Raw genomic sequence first — 22,441 nt, 5'->3', positions numbered from 1 at the left:
TAGTTGCTTAAATGCTGTCTCGCATTTTCACCACAGCCTCTTCTCCTGGGGAGAAGATTTCAAATTTGTCATTATTATCCTCTCTTAGAAGTGGCTCAGGGCAGTTGTTGTATGTAACATAAACCAAAACACAACAAACAACTTCCGAATGGGATGCCAATGTTGTATATGGAAGCAGCATGTAAACCACAAAGGGAGGAGGGCAGGCAGCAGATTTGTCAGGTTGCCAATAAAAGACAATGTCTAAATTCCCATAACCAGATCTGCCTTTAGAATATTTTATGTTTTCCAAATCAGACCTGGGGTTTTCTGGAATGATGAACAGTAACAATCTAAGCAGCTAACTCAATCAGTGCTACTTTGAAATTTGTAACTGAAAATTAATCAGGTCACCCCATTGAGGCTAAGAACATGATTATGTGATAATGTTGCTCATTTCACACATGGAAAAATCCCAAGGCAGTTAGGGGTCCTGTTGAGCCATTTGTATTTTTTAATTGCTTATTTAGATTTGACTTTTTAGAACTTGGTTTATATGTGGTCACTTTCTGTGTGAGTTAATCTCTACATCACTCTGCCAGGTTTTCATACAATATCATGCAGTGGAAAGAATGTTGGATTATGTCTCATCTTTCCTTGCAGAGAACCACTAAGTCAGGCATTTAAACTTTCTGAGACTCTCTTTGATCTGTAGGTAAGGAGAATCATACTCACTTCCAGTCGTGTCATGAAATAACCTGAGGGAAACTGTGCTGAGCCTGGCACTTCACAAACAGTTTCCTTTCTTGGTCTACAGCTGGCCCCACCCTACCTACTTAACTACATTTCCTACTCACTTAAACCTGCAGCTCTTACTCTAGCAAGACATTTCTTCTTAATGTTCCTGCCATTCCAATTTTCACTTTTTGCCTTGGGTTATACTAATGTGGCCCTGTCCTCTTTACCTAATTTTTACTCATCTTTCTGGTCTAAAAGGCAAACATGTCCACACATAAACATCAACAAAATGGAAATGGATCATGTTATTTTATTTTACTCCTACCTCTAACACCTTTTCTTGGCTACATTTTTGTGTAGACAGCCATTCTTTAACTTGTGGATATCATGTGAAATGCATAAAATAGATTTACTGAAGTTTATCTATGTAAAATTCATTTTTAATTCTACAAATATTCATAGGAAGACATTTGAGTGATGCTTCATGTTATATTTTTCTCTTAGCTAGGGCAGCTATTAAGAAGTATCTTGTGTCTTCATATTTGGTGAAATTCAGGCCATCAATAGCCTTTTGCTTGTATTTTCTGGATAGTAAAATGAGATTATTTAGTCAATGCTTCAAATAGTGTGATATGTGATGATTTTTAAACAACATGCTGTAATTTTCCATCAAGGCTATTTTAAAAATAATATTGAGGCAAAAATGGAGTTTTTTTTGTTTTTGTTTTTTTTTGCCAACGCATTATGGTTTGGTAAATGATTTGTTAGGAGTTAAGCAAAGGGCTTAGTGGTAAGGTGATATAACCAGAACACATTCTCAAGAGGTGAATTACATTTATCAATCAAATGAAAAATGTGTTTGAGTACTAGAACACATGTCAATCCATGTGATTCCTTGCCTTCAGCCAATGGAAGGTAAATCTAGTTATCTGTGTTTGAGTGTATTTTGTCAGCTTTGTTCACATGGTTTATATTTAAATTCAAAACTACTACCTTTCTTTGGAGGAGGGTAGGTAACTAGGTTAATTTATTTTTTTAATGGAAGTATTAGGGATTGGACCCAGGACCTATTGCATGCTAGGCATATACTGTACTACTGAGCTGTATGGATTTGCAGATACTAACTACTATATATAAAATAGATAAACAACAAGTTTATACTGTATAGCACAGGAAACTATATTCAATATCTTGTAGTAACCTATAATGAAAAAGAATATGAAAATGAGTATATGTATGTATATGTATGACTGAAACATTATGCTGTACACCAGAAATTGGCACAATATTGTAAACTGACTATACTTCAATAAAAATATATATACAACAACAACAAAAACCCCTGCTACCTTGATTTATTAGTTCCAAGCTGGAGACTCATCCTATCTTCTTCTAGAACATTCTCCATCTGTACTATTAATGTCTCTGTCTCATAGACTAAACCTTATTTTCTGTGTTTACTGAGACCTTATTCTTTAGAAAATAAAAAGGGAGCAGTGACATACTTCCTGGCACTATTTTGCATGGGCTGTTATGATAGGGGATTTTTAGTGTTTTTTTTCCCAGGTGGAAGACAGACATGCTCTCCCTGTGTTAGAGAAAATACTTGGGGGGATGGTCTTTAGCCCTTTGAGTTGCCCATCTATTTGAGAACCTGCTGAGCATGATTACAAATCACGAGTTGGTCTTGGGTTTTCCCAAGCTGGCTGCAGAGACAACTTGTCTAGGCGCCCAGTGAATAGCCACAGCCCACAGAAAATGTGTGTTTACCCAGACCTTTTCCATAGTTTACTTCTGAAAATTGGTTCAGCCACATGGGAATCTAGTTAGACTCTTGGAATTACAATCTTTGACTGGCAGTAGCCCAAAAAAAATTTTTGTAGGATTTGGAAATCAGATTGGGGCTTAGAAAAAGAGCAAAGAATAGTAGGAGTCCAAATCTAAGCTGCTTTTAGGTCCACCTGAAATCCATAGGCTTTAAAGCATACGTTTCCATTACCGAATCATCCATTTCTACTAGATGTAAGTAGGAAGCAGAATTTTAGTGTGACAGTGAAAGATAATATTTCAGTTATGCAGCTCACTTGAAAGATAAAGGTATATGAAAACTTCCCTGTATATGATCCACTATTAAACTAGACATATTTCACTCAGTTATCTAGAAGAATAGATTTTTGTAGCATAAGGTCAATTTTATAGTATACACCTGTGTTATTTCAGACACAGATCAAGGTCAGTGCAATGGTTGATAAACTGAAATGTAAAGTTGATAGATAAACTCTATCCTTGGGAATCTTCATACTATTATATCTACATTTCTGAGTGCAAGAAGAGAACAATTAAGTCATGCTTTATTTGAAAATGTGTTGCTTTTCTTGTTAAGGATAAGCCATAGTTGCTAATAGTAAGAAAAAGCTTACCTATAGTAGAAACCTCAAAAAAAAATGTGCTATGCAATGAAGAACTTCCTTTTCCAGTTCTAACATTCAGTAGCTGAAAGCAGATCGTTGCCATAAAGAAGTATTTACCAATTTTAAAAGGTCTTGGCCCATCATAGCTAGTGTTAGATTTGGAATATAGCTTTTGTTGCCAAGGTGACAAACACTTATAAATATAACACATCTTCTAATGTGCTTTTAACTTGGTATTTTTATGGCTTTTAAATCAGATACCATTAGCAAATATATTAGGTAATTTAGCTGAAAGACCATTTTCCTCTAACACTTTTTGTTACATTTCCCCAGGTATTGTAGTAAATGTCTGTTGTGACATTCTACTCCTGCTAGGCTTCCAGTGTAAGGGGATACATAAAGTACATCTGGTAAAGATTAACATATATTACCTTGCCTTTTTTGTATTGATCACCAAAAATGTATAAAAGAGAGTTAAATTTATAGTCTCCTTGAAGAGCAGTCATTGTTCCTGTTGTTATTTTGGGGTCTATACCCACTCCCTCAAATAACAATCTGGTTTTAGATTCCATATACAGTGGAAAAGGGTTTGGGACAGAGTAAAACTATATATTAACTCTCCCCAAAACCTCTACACCTAAATGCTTTCTCTCAGATATCGAAAAAAGAAGGCTATGGGGAAAATAATTGCAGTAGACCATCTGGAGCCCTAGTATATTTACAAGTCAGTTTATTGTTCCAAAGAATAAATTCAGCAGTCCAAGCAGGGAAGGAATTAGCTCTAAATGTATTCACTGGATTTTTAAAAGAAGACTTGTGAGGTGGGCAAATTTGTCAAGCAAAGATTAAATCAGATGAGACATATTTAGTTTAAGCCCAAATTTGCATTTATTATACTGTATCAGAAATTCTTCTTAGAAGATTGTCCATTAATTCATTCATTCTCTTTTCTTTCATTCATTCAACTAACAGACATTTAAGAAGCATCAACCATTTTTCAAGCATTGGAGTTACAAAGATGTGCAAGTCCTGGCCCTTGAGAAGAATGTGATATCAGGAAAGAGGTAGGCAAATAAATGAAGTATTACAACACTCTGATAAGTGCTAAGGTAGAGACTGCACACAAGAAGGGGTCAGAGATTAGTCCCCCCAAAGGAAAGATTCTTTGCAAATTGTCTTTAGAGAATTAAGATGGAAAAGAGGAATATATATTTTACTTTACAGCAAAACTCTTGAAGTTAATGTTTTGTATAGTGAATCAGCAACTGCGACTTCCTTGCTGTGTGATCCTGAATGCTTCTCTGTGCCTCAGTTATTCCACCTATGTAATGTAGATAGTTATCCTTGCCACCTGCATAGCTCATAGAAGACTGTTGGTAGGAATAATGGGATACAAGTGGTGGAGCTCTTTGAATTCTTTGGAAAAGAAAAATGCTATGTAAACACACAGCATCCTTATTATTCCAAGCGGTAGCATTTTGGATAATTGCCTTATAATACTGCACCTTTGTGTGTGTGTGTGTGGTTTGTTTCTTTATAGAAAGTGCTAATGTTGAGTTTCTCTAATAACTTTGGAAGCAATTTTAATCCAGCAGACAAAACATAATAATCTTTAGAGTAAGTTAAATCCCTTTGTATTTGAGTAGATTTTGTTATTTACCAAGGTCTTAGGCAATCTTACCACCATTATGAAAAGCAGTGCCCAGTGATCCCCATTCTCTCAGTGAGTATCAGAAAGACACTATTGTGAACGGGCCAGAAGCTTCTTTACAATAGACGAGACACAGAGTGTGCATGTGTGTGTGCGCACACACTTGCATGGTGTGTGTGCGCTTGAGCCTGAGGCTTGCCAGAAAGAGCTGGGAACGAGCTGAGACTGGCTAGCATACCTGAGGCAGCTGTTACATTGTGGCGCCTAGATTCTTCTCTCAGACTCCAGGCTGGCTCCCCTCCTCCTCATTTTCCTTTTCTTAGTCTCTCTAACTCTGCCTCACTGTCTTTCTTCCTCCTCCCTGTGACTTAGTGGGGGATTTCCATGGCCTAAGACTATGCCCCAGTCCTAGTGCCTGGCATTCCAGGACTGTCTGGCTAATGGAAGAACACCTACTGGTCAGGACATGAAGTCTCAGAGAAAAGTGACCCTCAGCACTCTCACCTGTTTTACCTTTTCTTTCACCCACTCATTCTCTCTCTGTATTCTCTCTTTCTCTCTCTCTCTCAACCCCACCCCCCTTCACATTCCCTCTCTATCTCTCTTTCTCTCTGGTTCTCACCTTGATTTTTGTGCTGGGGATTAGCCATGAATTACTTGGCAACCAGGGAAAGTGGCAGTTCAAGGCAGATCTGCTCTTGGGTTCTGAAACTTGCTTCAGGCTATCTCAACAAGACCCATCTATCAACTCGACCCGGGATTTGCCAAGGCAGTCCAGTCATTCATTTAATAGAAGAGGCAGCCTGTATTAAGGAGCCTGTATTAATCCTTCCTCTTCCCCTAGAAGTGTGCTGCTTAGAAAGCTTCCTCCAGGAACAGTGAGGTTACACAATAAATAGCTACATAGCTGGCTGCAGGAATTTAAAAAACTATACAAGAAACTTTACTTTTCAGTTTACTATGGCCTCTCATGGTTTGAAGTAGTTTTCCACAGGCCACCAGGAATTGGACAGAATTAATATAGCCAACCAGGGTGAATTTTCCTAGGGAAGAATGCCAGTGCTAAACCAGCATGAGAAAGGCAAAGAACCCTAGGCCTTTGACAAGGGTATCACATGTATCACCACTGGAAAGGCCAATGATATTAATCCTAAGAGATGGTCTCTGGTTACATTTCATGGACTTGGAACCCACTGACAGAAAAGAGCAATTACTTATAGTCATATTTTTTAAAAATTTGACAAAAATCCTAATCATGGGGGATTAGGTATATTTAATATCTCAATTAATAAGCCTTCTACAATAGTAACATGTCAACTTTGGTTCAAGAAATCCACTCCAGTTGATAGTCATCCAGGAAACATCTTTCATGCCCACATATTAAATTTAATCTGCCACCCCTGCTTTATAAGACTTTGTATTCATCTGCTGAAGAAAAGATGCTTATTTTATCATTCGAACTTAACAGCTTGCTTTAGCAAAGCTGATAGGTAGGAGTTTAGAAGATATTCATTGAATGCCTATTTTGTATATTTACAAAAGAGGTAGATTTAAGGGAGTTACCCAAAAGCAATATGTTTTTTGTCCCACCATTATCCTATTGGTCTTCCTTTCATTCAACAGATTTATCTGTCATGAAGAATTTAAGTTTCATATTTTCCTCTGTCAGTTGTGAAAAGGCCTGTCAGCTGGGGCTTATACTACAGTTTGCCAAAAGGCCTATAGCATACAATGACAATACAATCTTATATTTGTGCTCCCAGTCTCCAGATAATCCCTCACTTTCCTCCTCTGCAGCCTGGTTATGGTCGGGCTTAAGTTGCATATTCTGTTTTTAGCCAGATTTTGCTGATAAATGCTATCAGCAAGACTGAAATGAAATGCAGCAGGTTTAGCTCTTATTACCAGTGTAGAACATGCCTTGGGAGTAGTGTGTGTCATACTGAGACAGTGGTTGTATAAAACCATTTAATTCACAGAAACTAAATAAAGGAATGTTAATGGGATTGGCTTTTATCTGCTGAAAGTTCCAAGGTCTTTTATTTGTGCACCTGAAAATACAGACCTTTGATTAACATTCCAGGAGATGTGCCAGAGATACCGGGCCATTTCCCATATCATTTACGATAAGGATATAATCTTGAAAGAAAACTGTGCAAAGTCTTAACATTGGTCGATACCTTCAAATACAGGAGACTTTGTTTTTGGTGTTTTTATTTTCAGTTCACATATACCCCTAATGTAAGAAAGATGTAAATTCCCCACATTTATACAAAAGCAACCATAGTCTTATTAAATTGAAACCATATAAATAGTTGGAGGCCTACAAATGATTCTTTTCATAACCTGCTGGGTCTGCAGCAAAATGTGAAGGACTGGTATATTAGAAAAATTCATCATTGCCTCAGCCAGGGAAGAGGGAAGGGTTAATCATCATTCCTAGAACTCTGGACTGAAACAAAAGCTTGCAGCCTGACACCAAAATAACATCACAATGAGAAGTGAAATTGCTTCTAAGGCTAAATTGCTTCATTTGAAAATTGTAGTGATACTGAGAACAATTATGTCACTTAAACTTTCACAGTTTTGTTTTTATAAATCAGTTGTAACACTATCATGTGGTTTAACTGCAATTATTTAATAAGGGCATTTGTAATTGTCCAACATAATCAATTATGCTTCAATCAGGTTCTTCTCTGAAACTCTGTTTTTGTTAGCGGCTGAGTCATTCTTATGGTAATACATACTCTTTGAAAAAGCCAAATAAAATCATTGTTTTCCAGGAAAGTTATTCCCCACTCTGACTGCAAAGCATTTCCCCAACTGCAAACTGAGTCTTCGAGTTCTTTTTTTTTCTCTCCTTGTCTTAAAAACTAAACATCTACTCAAAGCATATGAAGAAAAAACATACTGCTGAATAATAGGGGAAGTATAAGTTAGTCCTTTAAGAGTCATGGTAGTGTTGTCAAGTATGTTTTCTAAGCTGAGACCAGGGCCAGAGCCCAGGGGAGCATGGAGTGGTGCATGTGAGTTACCCAGCAGGAGCCCATACAATGTTGGTACCACAAGTCGCAGATCATGACTTTGATTTTCTAAGGAGAGATTAATCATGGGCTGAGTCTAGGCAGGCTCAGGCCTCCCAGAGACTAGAGGATGTCTGTTGCTGTGTTGTGCAATTTGTGGGCTATTTAGTCCACTTTGGACTGCCTAGAGAGCTATGTTTTCCTTCCAGATTTCAAGTAAGTCTCTGCTAATGCCTTATCTCTGTGTTTTGCCTGGTTCATTCTGATCTCTGTACTTACTGGCTTGACCAAGAATTTTCTCATGAAGCTAGGCTCTCAGCCTCTCTTTCCTTTCTCCTCCTTTTCTCTTCTTTAGACAGATTCTCCCTTACTTTGACTCCTGTTTTATATTTTCTGATTCTCTAGATTCTCACTACTTCCTGAAAGATACCAATGCTTTTCCTCTCTGTGCTGTACATCCTTCCCTTAGAGCAGATGCTTCCACTTAAGAGCATTTCCTCATTTCAATCACTCTTCAAAAGAATGACTGAGTCCTGCCGGTGATATAAAATGTTTAGTTTCAGCCACATGGATTCAGCAGAAACTGGAGTAGGAATCCAAACAAAGGCATCACCACACTGGAACCAGTGAATTTGTTGTTTCAAAATCCAAATCTGAGAGTATCACTTCCCAGTTTAAGAGCAGTCCCTGGTGTTCCTTTATCTTAGGCTAAAAGCCAAAGGTTCTGTGTGCTCTGTCCCAACAAGTTCTTGAGTTTTTCTCACACCTTCTTTCCCTTCACTTTTTGTCCTAACTACACAGGCCTTCTCTCTAAAATGGCCACTTTCTCTTCCAGCCCAAGGGCTGTACATCTGCTGTTCCCTCTGTTTGTGATGTTCCCCAAACCAAACTGCATATCCCTTACCAGGCATGTTCTCACTCATTTCTCTTACCTCTTTCAGACCAAGCATCACTGCTTCAGGAAACCAACACAGATGCCCTGAACCACAAACACATTCTCCCTGTTGTATGCTTATAGGATGACAGACTTTTCCTTCAAGTTCTTTTTCATACTTGTAATGTTATATTTATTTGTACTAATATTTGATAATTATCCCATTCTAATAGCCCCTCTTCAAGAGCAGGGGCTTTGCTTTTGCTTTACCTGGTGTCTCTACACTCAGCAGGAACTCAGTTTATTTCTTTTGAGTGAATAAACTCTTTGGGGTTCCTTGAAACTTTATATCACAAAATAAGGGAAGCAGATTTCTTAAACCAGGGTCAAGCAGCAGGGTTGAAAAAACACCTTCATGTGTGTCCATGGAGAAATGCACAATGACAAATTGAAACTAGCCTAAGCATCAATAGAAGAACAAATAAGTAAATTGTGCTATGGTCACAAAGCATAATACTATGCAGCAGTTAAAAATAATGAGTTAGTATCATATGTGTCCACATGGCTAAATCCTCCAAAGATACACATAAAGAAAACTGGCATAAAAAAAAATACATGTTTGTTTATTTGTCTAAAGTCCATGGAAGAGTACTCAGAAACAAGAGTGATAATATAAGTAAGTACTAGATCTGGGGATGAAATTTAGGAAGTGTGGGAAGATGAGGCCTGCAGAGTTCTGTCCTTCCTTTTCATGTCATTCCCCAGCCAGATTACAGTAAGAGGAATGTAATCAATCCCTGTTCTTTTTTTGGCCACATTGCTACTATTTACTTTCTGGGGTAGTCCTTAATTGCATGTGGGAACAAACATATCTCCAAAGGGTAAAGATTAGGGAATCATAATCATTTATAAATAGAAAAAGTAAAAGGAAATAAACTAGAGAATAATAACAATATAGAAGAAAATCAGTAATATACCAAAATAATAAACTTTAATAACTCTTTCAAAATATTATACGGGACTAAGATTTTAAATATAGCAAGATACAGAAGATCTCAGAGGCCTAGTAGAAAGTTGAAAATTAAGTGAAATAGGTAAAAATTCTCCAAGACTCATACTCAACTCTAAGTGGGAGACACTAGAAACAGAGAATCTAAAGCATTATGGCTTTATTCGTAGTATAAGCTAACTCTCTCCCTTTCTCTTTTTTTCTTCTTTTCTTTTCTTTTCCTTTCCATTTCTTTCTTTCTTCCTTTCTTCCTTCCTTTCTTTCTTCCTTTCTTTGGTGGAATTGGAAAGTTTTAGAAGCCACTCTTTCTCAAAATATGTTCCTTACTCACCTTAATACAATACCTTCAAATTGTTTCCTTATTGACTCCTGAGTCAGTGCACTGAAGAACACTCTTAAACCTATAGGATTAGAATGACAAGAGTACCTTATTATTTTAGATTAGATGAAGAAACTGATGCTTGGAGAGTTAAGGTAACTTTCTAAGGCCACCCAGCTGTCATGCAGCAGCCTGGGTACTAGAACCCAGTACTCCTCCTAGGGGCCATCATACAAAACCTATATCAATTGTTAATGCTGCAGTTTGCATTTATTTAGCTAAGTAGTCATTCAGCTGGTACCTGAGGGACAAAGACAAAGGAAATATCAGATAAAAACTGCTATACACACACACACACACACACACACACACTGGAATATTGTTCAACCTTTAAAAGGAATGAAATTCTGACACATGATACAACATGGATGAATCTTGAAGATATGCTAAGTGAAATAAGCCAGATACAAAAGGACAATATTGTATGATTCCACACATATGAGGTACCTAGAGTAGTCAAATTCATAGAGACAGAAAGTAGAATGGTTGTTGCCAGGGGCTAGGGAAAGGGCAGAATGGGCAGCTATTGTTTAATGATTACAGTTTCAGTTTGGAAAATGGCAGATTCTAGAGATGGATAGTGGTAATGTTTGCATAACAGTGTCAATATTCTTAATGCCACTAAGTTGTACACTTGAAAATAGTTAAGATAGCAGATTTTATTTTATGTATATTTTAGCATAATTTAAAAGAAATCAGATGAGAAATCATGAATTATGGATTGTAGCCCAAGAAGGCAAGTGTGGTAGGAATTTCAGGCATACAGAAAGGACTAAGAAAGTACTAGATAATTGAGGTGGGTGGGAAGTGGAAAAGGGAGAAAGAGAGGAAAAGTGAAGGACCTGTTGTCTAGACCAGCTGTTCAATAGAACTGTCTGTCATGGTGGAAAGGCTCTTTATCTGTGTTATTGTGGTAGCCAGTATACCCTAGCCACCTTTAAGTGTTTAAAATGTGGTTGGTTAGTGCAACAGAGGAACTGAATCTTTCATTTAATTTGATTTTTAATTAATTTACATTTAAATAGCAGAGGTCTGGGCATTCTATTATTGGTAATTTAACTTAAAGTACCTGCATTTCTGCTTCTTCTAGATCCCTTTCTATAAATTCAAGCACCATTCACGTATTCATTCAGTCACTTGTAGGAGATGTAGTATATCTCCTGTGTGCTAGATGCTTGCTAAGCAATAGGAATAAAAGAGAGTTAGAAGAATTCTCTACATTACTGGGAAATAAATAAGTGTAATCACTCTGACAAACAGTGTGGCCATGTGTCCTGAGGTTAGAAATTTTCATACCCTGCAACCCAGTGCTACTACATCCTAAAGAAGTTTTCATATGTACTCAAGGGGACATGAACTCTCAAAATCATAAAAAGCTTGAAGATTAATGAAAAACAGATAAATCAGGCTTTGTTTATAAAACAATACCATGCAGTAGTTAAAATTAATGGAGGAGTGGCATACCTACCGATACAGCTAAACCACCAAAACACAACAGCAGAAAAAAATTCAATTGTAGAAGGATACACATAGGATGATGTGATTTTTAAAAGCCTTTTTAAAAAACTTGCAAAGTTATTCGTTATGGCTACATAGATACATACACATGTAGTAAATGTAAAATATGTGTGGACACGAGAGACAACACATTCAGGGTAGTGGATACTTCTGCCAACCACACACTATATCTCAGAAATGGGTCTAGAAGCCTCTACTCCAGCAACAGGGGAGCAGACCTGGCCCCTGTCAAGGCTGTGAAACCACAGAACAAAAAAGGAAGCCTCACTCAACAACAACAATCAGGGCAACACCAACACACCCCCAACACCACAACACCAACCACACCCCCAATAAAAGGAATAACAGCCAACACACACAGAAGAAAGATGTGGCAACCATCATACTAAGAATAGCCCTTGCAACAAAACTGTCTCAAACATTTCCAAAAGATTGAAAAGGAGGGAATACTCCCAAACTCATTCTATGAGACCACCATCACCCTAATACCAAAGCCAGACAAAGGCACTACCAAAAAAAGAAAACTATAGGCCAATATTCTTGATGAACATAGATGCAAAAGTCCTCAACAAAATATTTGCAAATGGAATCCAGCATGTAAAAAAGATCATACACCATGGTCAAGTTGGTTTCATCCCAGAGACACAAGAATGGTTCAACTTTTGCAAATTAATCAGCATGATACACCACATCAACAAGAGAAAGGACAAAAATCACATGATCATCTCAATAGATGCAGAAAAAGCATTTGATAAAATTTAATACCCATTTATGATAAAAACTGTAACCAAAATGGGTATAGAGGGATATACTTCATATAATAAAAGCTACTTATGACAAACCTAGAGCCAGCATAATACTCAATGGTGAAAAGTTGAAAGCCTTCCCACTAAAATCTGGAATAAGACAAGGATGCCCATTGTCACCACTTCTATTCAACATAGTATTGGAAGTCCTAGCCATGGCAGTACTATACATAGCAATACTATCTATCGAAAACCCTAAAGGCTCCACACAGAAGCTACTGGAGCTGATAAAAGAATTCAGCAATGTAACAGAATAAAGATTAACATACAGAAATCAGTTACATTTCTTTACACTAACAATGAAATATCAGAAAAGGAAAGTAAAGAAACAGTCCCTTTTAAATTGCATCCAAAAAAAATAAATACTTAGGAATAAATCTGACCAAGGAGATGAAAGACTTATACATGGAGAACTGCAAAACACTGATTAAAGAAATTAAAGATGACTTAAAAGAAATGGAAAGCTATCCCATGTTCTTGGATTGGAAGAATTAATATTATTAAAATGGCCATACTACCCAGGGAAATCTACAGATTTAATGTAATGCCTATTAAATTACCCAGGACATTTTTCATAGAACTAGAACAAATAATCCTAAAATTTAAATGGAATCACAGAAGACCCAGAATTGCCAAAGTAATACTGAAGAAAAAGAATGAAGCTGGAGGAATAACCCTTCCAGACTTCAGTCAATACCAGAGAGCTACAGTAATCAAAATAGCATGGTGTATTGGTACAAAAACATACATATGGATCAATGGAACAGAATAGAGGGCCCATAAATAAACCCACAAACCTTTGGTGAATTAATCTTTGACAAAGGAGGCAAGAATATACAATGGAGTAGACAGTCTCTTCAGCAAATGATGTTGGAAAAACTGGACAGCTGCATGTAAATCAATTTAATTAGAATACTCTATCACACTACACACACACACACACACACACAAACTCAAAATGGCTTTAAGACTTAAACGTAAGACAAGACACTATAAACCTCTTAGAAGAAAACATAGGCAAAACATTCTGTGACATACATTGCAGCAATGTTCTCCAAGGGCAGTCTACCCAGACAATAGAAATAAAAGCAAAAATAGACAAATGGGACCTAATTAAATTTACAAGCTTTTGCACAGCAAAGGAAACCATAAGCAAAACAAAAAGACAACATACAGAATGGGAGAAAATGTTTGCAAAAGGTGAGACTGACAAGGGCTTAATTTCCAGAATATATAAACTGCTCACAAAACTTCATAATAAGAAGACAAATAACCTAATCAAAAAATGGGCAGATGACTGAAACAAGCAATTCTCCAATGAAGACACAAATGGGCAACAGACACATGCAAAAATGCTCAATATCGCTAATTATCAGAGAAATGCGAATCAAAACTATAATGAGGTATCACCTCACATCAATCAGAATGACCATCATTCAAAAGTCCACAAACGATAAATGCTGGAGAGGCTGTGGAGGAAAGGGAACCCTCCTACACTGCTTGTGGGAACATAGTTTGGTGCAGCCACTGTGGAAAACAGTATGGAGATTCCTCAAAAGACTAGGAATAGACTTACCATATGACCCAGGAATCCTGCTCCTGGGCATATATCAGAGGAAACTCTAATTTGAAAAGATCCATGCACCCCAATGTTCATAGCAGCACTATCTACAATAGCCAAGACATGGAAACAACATAAATGTCCATTGACAGATGACTGGCTAAAGAAGTTGTGGTATATATATTATACAATGGTATACTACTCAGCCATAAAAAATAATAAAATAATGCCATTTACAGCAACATGGATGGCCCTGGAGATTGTCATTCTAAGTGAAGTAAGCCAGAAAGAGAAAGAAAAGTACCATATGATACTACTTATATGTAGAATCTAAAAAATAATAATAATAGTAACAAATGAACTTATTTACAAAAAGGAAACAGACTCACAGACATAGAAAACAAACTTATGGTTACCAGAGGGGGAAAGTAGGTGAGAAGGAATAAATTGGGAGTTTGAGATTTGCAGATACTAACTCATACATATAAAATAGATAAACAATAAGTTCATACTGTATAGCATAGGAAACTATATTCAGTATCTTGTAGTAACATGGTGAAAAAGAATATGAAAACAAATATATGTATGTTAATGTATGACTGAAGCATTATGCTGTACACCAGAAATTGACACAACATTGTAAACTGACTAAAGTCCAATAAAATACATATATATGAAAAAAAAAAAAAAAGAAACTGATTGGGATTGGCTCAGGCCTGGCTCTGTCATCCAAGCCAGGGCAGTCATCTGTGTAAAGGGGGTGGAGTGGGGAGTGATGGAATAGAACAGGGAGAGACTTGAACCATGGGGACCCAAAAGGAAGCTCTTGTAAGTGTCTGACAGAGGTGGCAGCCTGAATTGTGGTAATAGCAATGAAGACATGGAAGAGGCTGGTTGATGGGATGCCATGGTTGACTCTGTAGGGCTTGGTGCCTGGTTGAGTGAAGGAAGTGCTCTTACCATAATAAAATTAAAAACTTTTAACCTCTAATGCTGGTACTTAGTATACATTAAGTGCTTAATAAATACTAGTTCCTTGTCCTTTTCTTCACTCTTATTCTTGCTACTGCTTAGACTTGCCTGAGAACATTTTAAGTAAATTGCTTTTGCCTCAAAATAAGCAAAGTACTCTTAACCACAGAAACTCTAGATTCCTAGAAAGCAGGAATCATATCTTACATTTTGATCCATCAAATGTATATTGGGCATTTACTATTTTCCTAACAAGCTATAGATTACCAACAGCTTGTAGTACAAGGCTGGTGCCTAGTAGGTGCCCAGTAAATAAATAAATACCTCCTGAATTGAAGTGCACTGCAGCACGGCCAATAAAAATAAGCATAAAATGCTTTATAATTTAGGTTGATACATAATCACTTGGTAACAACCTTGTTAAGCCTAACAACATCCACAGGCAATAACCATATCATTTTATAAGGAAAGGGAAATCGTTATTTGTTCAAGTTCACAGAAAGAAAAAGTCATTTCAGAGCCAGAAATAGACAGCAGTTAATCTAACTGTCAGTAAATACGGGGAAAGCTCCCAGTGGTATTTCAGTTATGGGCCCAGTGAGGCGTGAACAGACCATCCCTTAGGATTTCTAATACAGAAGAACAAAAATAAAAATAGAAGATTGCCTTTCATGTAGTAAGTCCCAAGTTTTCTAATCATATTCTAAGCAGCAACCAGAATAGAAGGCCTCTGGTCAACAAGGAAGTAGGTTTGGCTCAGAGGAAGTCTGTCTGGGTTCAAGGGAATGGACTATACAAATGATGAAATGGGTCCATATTTTTAGGATCCTTTTTTATGACTGTGCTGAAAAATAAACTGATAGCATAAAGAGCCACCAAATAGGAAGGGGATCTGGTTTAGCTTAGGTTGGAGACTTTCTGCTTAGATTTTGAAAAAAGCGTGATTTAAGCCAGAGTCTAAGGTGTACTAAAATTTTCCACCTTAGAGATTAATAAATTGTGCCAATAAGTACTCAGAAGTGAGTTTGGTGAATTAGTAAAAAGCACTGGTGTCAAACTGGCTAATTGGGATATGAAGAAGATGTGGGAAGATAGCAAGTAAAAGAGAAGAGATGGCTAAATGAGGCAGAGTTTGAAACAGAGATATCTGTGGTATGCTAAGGTCAGAAGTTAAAACAAGAATAAAGTTAGAGACTCCTTTCTGGAGCAGATAGACAGGGAAGGGTAGGTTCCATTTCTCTCTGGACTATAGTATCCTCGTTTGCAAAATACATATATTATAAATGCATATATACAGAGGACATCCTCTGTAAAATTATTCCTCCTTTAAAAGATCTGTTGCTCTGAGATCCAGAGGTAATATTTGGGGTTGAGGGATAGCAGAAAAGGCGATTATGTCATTAAGCAGAAAACCTGAAAAGTCAAGAGGTTAGACAGCAGGAGGGATTTCTCCCAGGAAGCAAAGTACAGAGCTAATCCTTGTGTTGTGGGTTGAACTGTGTTCCCCAAAATGACACATCTAAGTCCTAACCCAGTACCTGTCAATGTGACCTTATTGAAAATAGCGTCTTTGCAGATGTAATTGTGGGCCCTAATCCAATCACTGGAGTCTTTATAAGAAGGGGGAAACTTGGACACTCAGCTATACACAGGGGAGAAGACCATGTGAAGATGGAGGCAGAGCCTCGAATTACGCAGCTGTGAGGCAAGGAACACCAAGGAATACCACCAACTACCAGAAGCTAGGAAGAGATAAAGATTCTTCCCTATAACCTTCAGAGGAAACATGGCACTTCCAACATGTTGATTTTGGACTTCTGGACATCATAACTGTGAGAGAATAAATTTCTATTGTTATAAGCCACTCAGTTTGTGGTACACTGTTACAGCACCCGTAAGAAACTAATGCACCTTGCTATCTGAAGGTGACTTCCAACTGAGTGTTTCCCAGTTTTATGAGTCAACTGAGAAAGTGGGTCTTCACACTCTATGTCCTCAGCTGAGACCCTGACATTAAACTCCCCTCAAATCCTACCCTTTTACCTTGCCAGGTCAGGAATCCCCTGGTGGAACAAGGTTTGGTGAGAGTGCTGTCATGGAAGACCTCTAGTGTGACTGGAGGGTTTAGGCTTGGCCTTCTGGGCCACATCTTTTCTGGGTCCTCCTTCAGAAGCAAGAGCACACAAATACCAGCTTCATATTTTACTAGTATAAGAGGCAGATATGGTGTTTGGCCTAGTAGAGGAATAAGCATTTAAATAAGTAGTAAATGTTTTGAGTTTAGGGAAACCACTGGATCAGTGGCTGGGCTTTAGAGTCACTGAGATTTTAATAAACACCCAAATCTAAGTCCTACCTGCAGAGATTAGACTGAGGTACAGCCCAGGTACTGATATTTTTTTAAAAGCTCTCCAGTATTCAGCACTGAAAACTTATACAAGGTGATGACCTGGGTGATAAGAAATGGGGTCTATGACGGGTCCACCCAACTTCTTGCCACGTTATGTAGAAAGAAAGTCACTAATTTATTTATATGGGTTATTATACCTAGTTCCTGACTGTCAAAGTTCTCTCAAAACTGCTTTTTGTGTTTTAGATCTAACATCAAGCTTTTCCCCAAACTCCTCCTCCTTCATCCCCCATACCCAATCAGTCATCTCAACAGTTTCTTTTTTGGAGGGAGACCAGTCTATCACATCATTCCTAACAGCAGTATACTCATAATGACTGTACCAAATCAGAAGGCAACTTTGCTTTCACTCCCTCTGGATTCAGACTAGTTTGTATGCCCCCCTGCAGAGGTCATTTGGTATAAACAATTAATGTACATTATCACTCTCTCATTAGATGGTGATGGTGTTGAGAATTAGTAGTCTTTGTATGCTCATTTGCTCACTTTTATGTTGCATAAGAAAAATTGGAACCAAAGAAGGAAAGAGAGAAGGGAAGATGAGCCCTCACTGTAAATCTGCCTCCATGAACTTCTGGAGGTGCTCTGTATCTGGCTTTTTTTTTTTTAATTATTACTAACTATTGTTGTATTTTACCCTGTTTTAAGGCACCACACTAAGCTCCTTGGATATATTGCCTCATTTTATGCTCACAATGCATCTCAGAGAAATGCATTGCTACTGGCTCTATCATACAAATTTTGGAATTTGCTAGTCAGTTGTAGAGTCAGTTCCATAAGAGGATATTTAAGATCTGCTCAGATCCATATCAATCTCAGTGCCATTGTTGTGGTGGATAACATGACCTAGAACTCGTGGTGCATCTAGAATTAAGTCCAGATCAGGTTTGGCCTGTATAGGTGAGTCATTAGCAACCCAGGGGGAACATGGGTAGTGTTAGTAAAAGCATGCAGACATCAAAATCAGTTCTCAGGAATGCCATGTCCTAGGATTCAAATGATCAAGTTAGGATTCAAATCCAGGAAAATCTGGAAAGAGAAGGAATTAGTGATACAATTCCCTCTTTTTGGTTCCTAATAGTTGTTGGATTCTGCTCTTAAAAGGCTAGCCAAAAAGAAAACAAAAGAAAAGAAAAAAAGGCTAGCCAGATGAGGAGAATGATTTCTATAAGAAGTTAGAGATCTGGGAATTAAGTCACAATCCAGATCAATGTAGTCTAAGTATATAGTCTTTGAATGCTACATCAGAATTTCTCACCTAAGATGTCCCAAGTCAAAATCTTTGAGAATATCACGTGGAAATGTGGTTAGAATAAAAGACAAGACGTGTTTTTATTCCTGTTAACATACAAAATCCATAAAGGCATCCAATCAAATATATGCCCATTAAAAAAAAGGCCAAGGGCATATTTTTGAAACTGTTCTATGGTTATGGATGTTGTGAATAAACATGCTTGTGGGAATACCCATTATTTTCCTACTTTGTAAAGCCTATAGTTCTGAAGTGATTGATTGCCATTGCATTTTCTCCTCCTTTACTCACAAGTATGAACTGAATAATAAATGAATGAAGCTGACATAGGAAGCTTGTATGAACTGCATGGAAGAGGGGAACTGGATCAATGGAATTGTGCAAAGACTTTTGTGGGTTACAACTCACTTTGAATCTCTCTATCTTTTAGAAAATATCAAATTCAGACAGTAAGAAGTATGCATTTGGAAGATTCTAGTGTTTACCTTAAGACCAAAGTTCTATTTCTTTTACACTCAAGTTTTACCAGAAACAACTTCAGGATTTTTTTTAACATTTTTATTGAGTTATAATCATTTTACAATGTTGTGTCAAATTCCAGTGTACAGCACAATTTTTCAGTTATACATGAACACATATATTCATTGTCACATTATTTTTTCACTGTGAGCTACCACAAGATCTTGTATATATTTCCCTGTGCTATACAGTATATTCTTGTTTATCTATTCTACATATTTTTTAAACATTTTTTATTGACTTATAATCACTTTACAATGTTGTATCAAATTCCAGTGTAGAGCACAATTTTTCAGTTATACATGAACATATATATATTATTTGTCACATTTTTTTCTCTGTGAGCTACCATAAGATCTTGTATATATTTCCCTGTGCTATACAGTATAATCTTGTTTATCTATTCTACAATTTTGAAATCCCAGTCTATTTCTTCCCACCCCCTACCCCCTTGGCAAACACAAGTTTGTATTCTATGTCTATGAGTCTATTTCTGTTTTGTATTTATGCTTTGTTTGTTTGTTTTTTAGATTCCACATATGAGCGATCTCATATGGTATTTTTCTTTCTCTTTCTGGCTTACTTTACTTAGAATGACGTTCTCCAGGATCATCTAGGTTGCTGCAAATGGCATTATGTTGTCTTTTATGGCTGAGTAGTATTCCATTGTATAAATATACCACCTCTTCTTTATCCAGTCATCTGTTGATGGACATTTAGGCTGTTTCCATGTCTTGGCTATTGTAAATAGTGCTGCTATGAACATTGGGGTGCAGGTGCCATTTTGAAGCAGGGTTCCTTCTGGATATATGCCCAGGAGCGGGATTCCTGGGTCATATGGTAAGTCTGTTCCTAGTCTTTTGAGGAATCTCCATACTGTTTTCCACAGTGGCTGCACCAAACTGCATTCCCACCAGCAGTGAAGGAAGGTTCCCTTTTCTCCACAGCCTCTCCAGCATTTGTCATTTGTAGATTTTTGAATGATGGCCATTCTGTCTGGTGTGAAGTGATACCTCCTTGTAGTTTTGATTTGCATTTCTCTGATAATTAGTGATATTGAGCATTTTTTCATGTGGCTGTTGATCATTTGTATGTCTTCCTTGGAGAATTGCTTGTTTAGGTCTTCTGCCCTTATTTGGATTGGGTTGTTTGTTTTTTTCTTATTAAGTCGTATGAGCTGCTTATATATTCTGGAGATCAAGCCTTTGTAGGTTTCATTTGCAAAACCTTTTTCCCATTCCGTAGGTTGTATTTTTGCTTTACTTATGGTTTCCTTTGCTGTGCAGAAGCTTGTAAGTTTCATTAGGTCCCATTTGTTTATTCTTGCTTTTGTTTCTATTGCTTGAGTAGACTTTTCTAGGAGGATATTTTTGAGATGTATGTCAGATAATGTTTTGCCTATATTTTCTTCTAGGAAGTTTATTGTATCTTGTTTTATCTTTAAGTCTTTGATCCATTTTGAGTTTATTTTTGTGTATGGTGTAAGGGAGTGTTCTAGCTTTATTGCTTACATGCTGCTGTCCAGTTTTCCAAACACCATTTGCTGAAGACACTGTATATTCTTGCCTCCTTTGTTGAAGATAAGTTGACCAAAAGTTTGTGGGTTCACTTCTGGGCTCTCTATTCTGTTCCATTGGTCTATATGTCTGTTTTTGTACTAATACCATGCTGTCTTGATGACTGTGGCTCTATAGTATTGCCTGAAGTCTGGGAGAGTTATTCCTCCAGCTTCTTTCTTTCTCTTCAGTAATGCTTTGGCAATTCTAGGTCTTTGATGGTTCCATATAAATTTTATTATGATTTGTTCTAGTTCTGTGAAATATGTCCTGGGTAATTTGATATGGATTGCATTAAATCTGTAGATTGCCTTGGGCAGTGTGACCATTTTAACAATATTGATTCTTTCAATCCAGGAGCATGGGATATCTTTCCATTTTGTAAAGTCTTCTTTAATTTCTTTCATCAATGGTTTATAGTTTTCTGTGTATAAATCTTTTATCTCCTTGGTTAGATTTATTTCTAGGTATTTTATTACTTTGGGTGCTATTTTAAAGGGGATTGTTTCTTTACTTTCTTTTTCTGTTGATTCATTGTTAGTGTGAAGAAATGCAATTGATTTTTGAACATTCATCTTGTAACCTGCTGCCTTGCTGAATTCTTCGAACAGCTCTAGTAGTTTTTGTGTGGACCTTTTAGGGTTTTCTATATATAGTAACATGTCATCAGCATATAGTAACACTTTTACCTCTTCTTTTCCATTTGGATCCCTTTTATTTCTCTTTCTTTCCTGACTGCTGTGGCTAGGACTTCCAAGACTGTGTTGAATAGGAGTGGTGATAGTGGGCAGCCTTGTCTTGCCCCAGATTTTAGTGGGAAGCTTTTGAGTTTTTCACCGTTGAGAACTATGCTGGCTGTAGGTTTGTCATATATAGCTTTTATTATTTTGAGATATGTTCCCTCTATACCACTTTGGTGAGAGTTTTTATCATAAATGGGTGTTGAATTTTATCAAATGCTTTTTCTGCATCTATTGAGATGATCATGTGGTTTTTGTCATTTTTCTTGTTGATGTGATGTATTACATTGATTGATTTGCATATACTGAGCCACACTTGTGTCCCTGGGATGAATCCCACTTAGTCATGATGTATAATCTTTTTTATGTGTTGTTGGATTCTATTTACTAATATATTGGTGAGGATTTTAGAGTCTATGTTCATCAGTGATATTGACCTATAATTCTCTTTTTTGGTAGTGTCTTTGCCTGGTTTTGGTATCAGGGTGATGGTGGCTTCATAAATGAGTTTGGGAGTATTCCCTCCTTTTCAATCTTCTGGAATAGTTTGAGAAGGACTGGTATGAGTTCTTCTTTGTAGGTTTGGTAGAATTCCCCGGTGAAGCTGTCTGGTCCTGGACTTTTATTTGTAGGGAGGTTTTTTATTGCTATTTCGATTTCATTTCTAGTGATTGGTTTGTTCAAGTGGTCAGTTTCTTCTTGATTCAGTCTCGGTGGACAGTATGTTTCCAGAAACTTGTCCATCTCCTCTAGGTTATCCAGTTTGGTTCCATATAGTTTTTCATAATATTCTCGTATGATAATCTGTATTTCTATTTTATTTGTTGTAATTTCTCCATTTTCCTTTCTTATTTTGCTAATTTGTACTGTCTCTTTTTTCTTCTTTGTGAGTGTGACCAGAGGTTTGTTGATTTTATTTACTTTTTCAAAAAACCAGCTTTTGGTTTGATTGATTTTTTCTATGGTCTTTTTAATCTCTATTTTATTTATTTCCTCCCTGATCTTTATAATTTCCTTCCTTCTGCTGCTTTTCGGGGTTTTTT

The 22,441-nt window shown here is 37.0% G+C and overlaps 1 protein-coding gene across 2 annotated transcripts in view; it reads left to right on the top strand.

Annotated features, from left to right (window-relative positions):
* Positions 1 to 22,441, top strand: part of DLX6 (distal-less homeobox 6) — a 264,603-nt gene that overhangs the window by 61,521 nt on the left and 180,641 nt on the right. For both annotated transcript variants that reach the window (XM_072964947.1, XM_072964946.1), the window contains exon 3: positions 4,101 to 4,192. The gene's annotated coding sequence lies outside the window, so the exon portion shown is untranslated. The remainder of the gene's footprint in view (positions 1 to 4,100; positions 4,193 to 22,441) is intronic.

Source organism: Vicugna pacos, chromosome 7 (assembly GCF_048564905.1).
Source record: "Vicugna pacos chromosome 7, VicPac4, whole genome shotgun sequence".
NCBI classification, from domain to species: Eukaryota; Metazoa; Chordata; class Mammalia; order Artiodactyla; family Camelidae; genus Vicugna; species Vicugna pacos.
The sequence above is the reverse complement of the archived record's forward strand: the minus strand, read 5'-3'. Positions and strand labels throughout refer to the sequence as shown.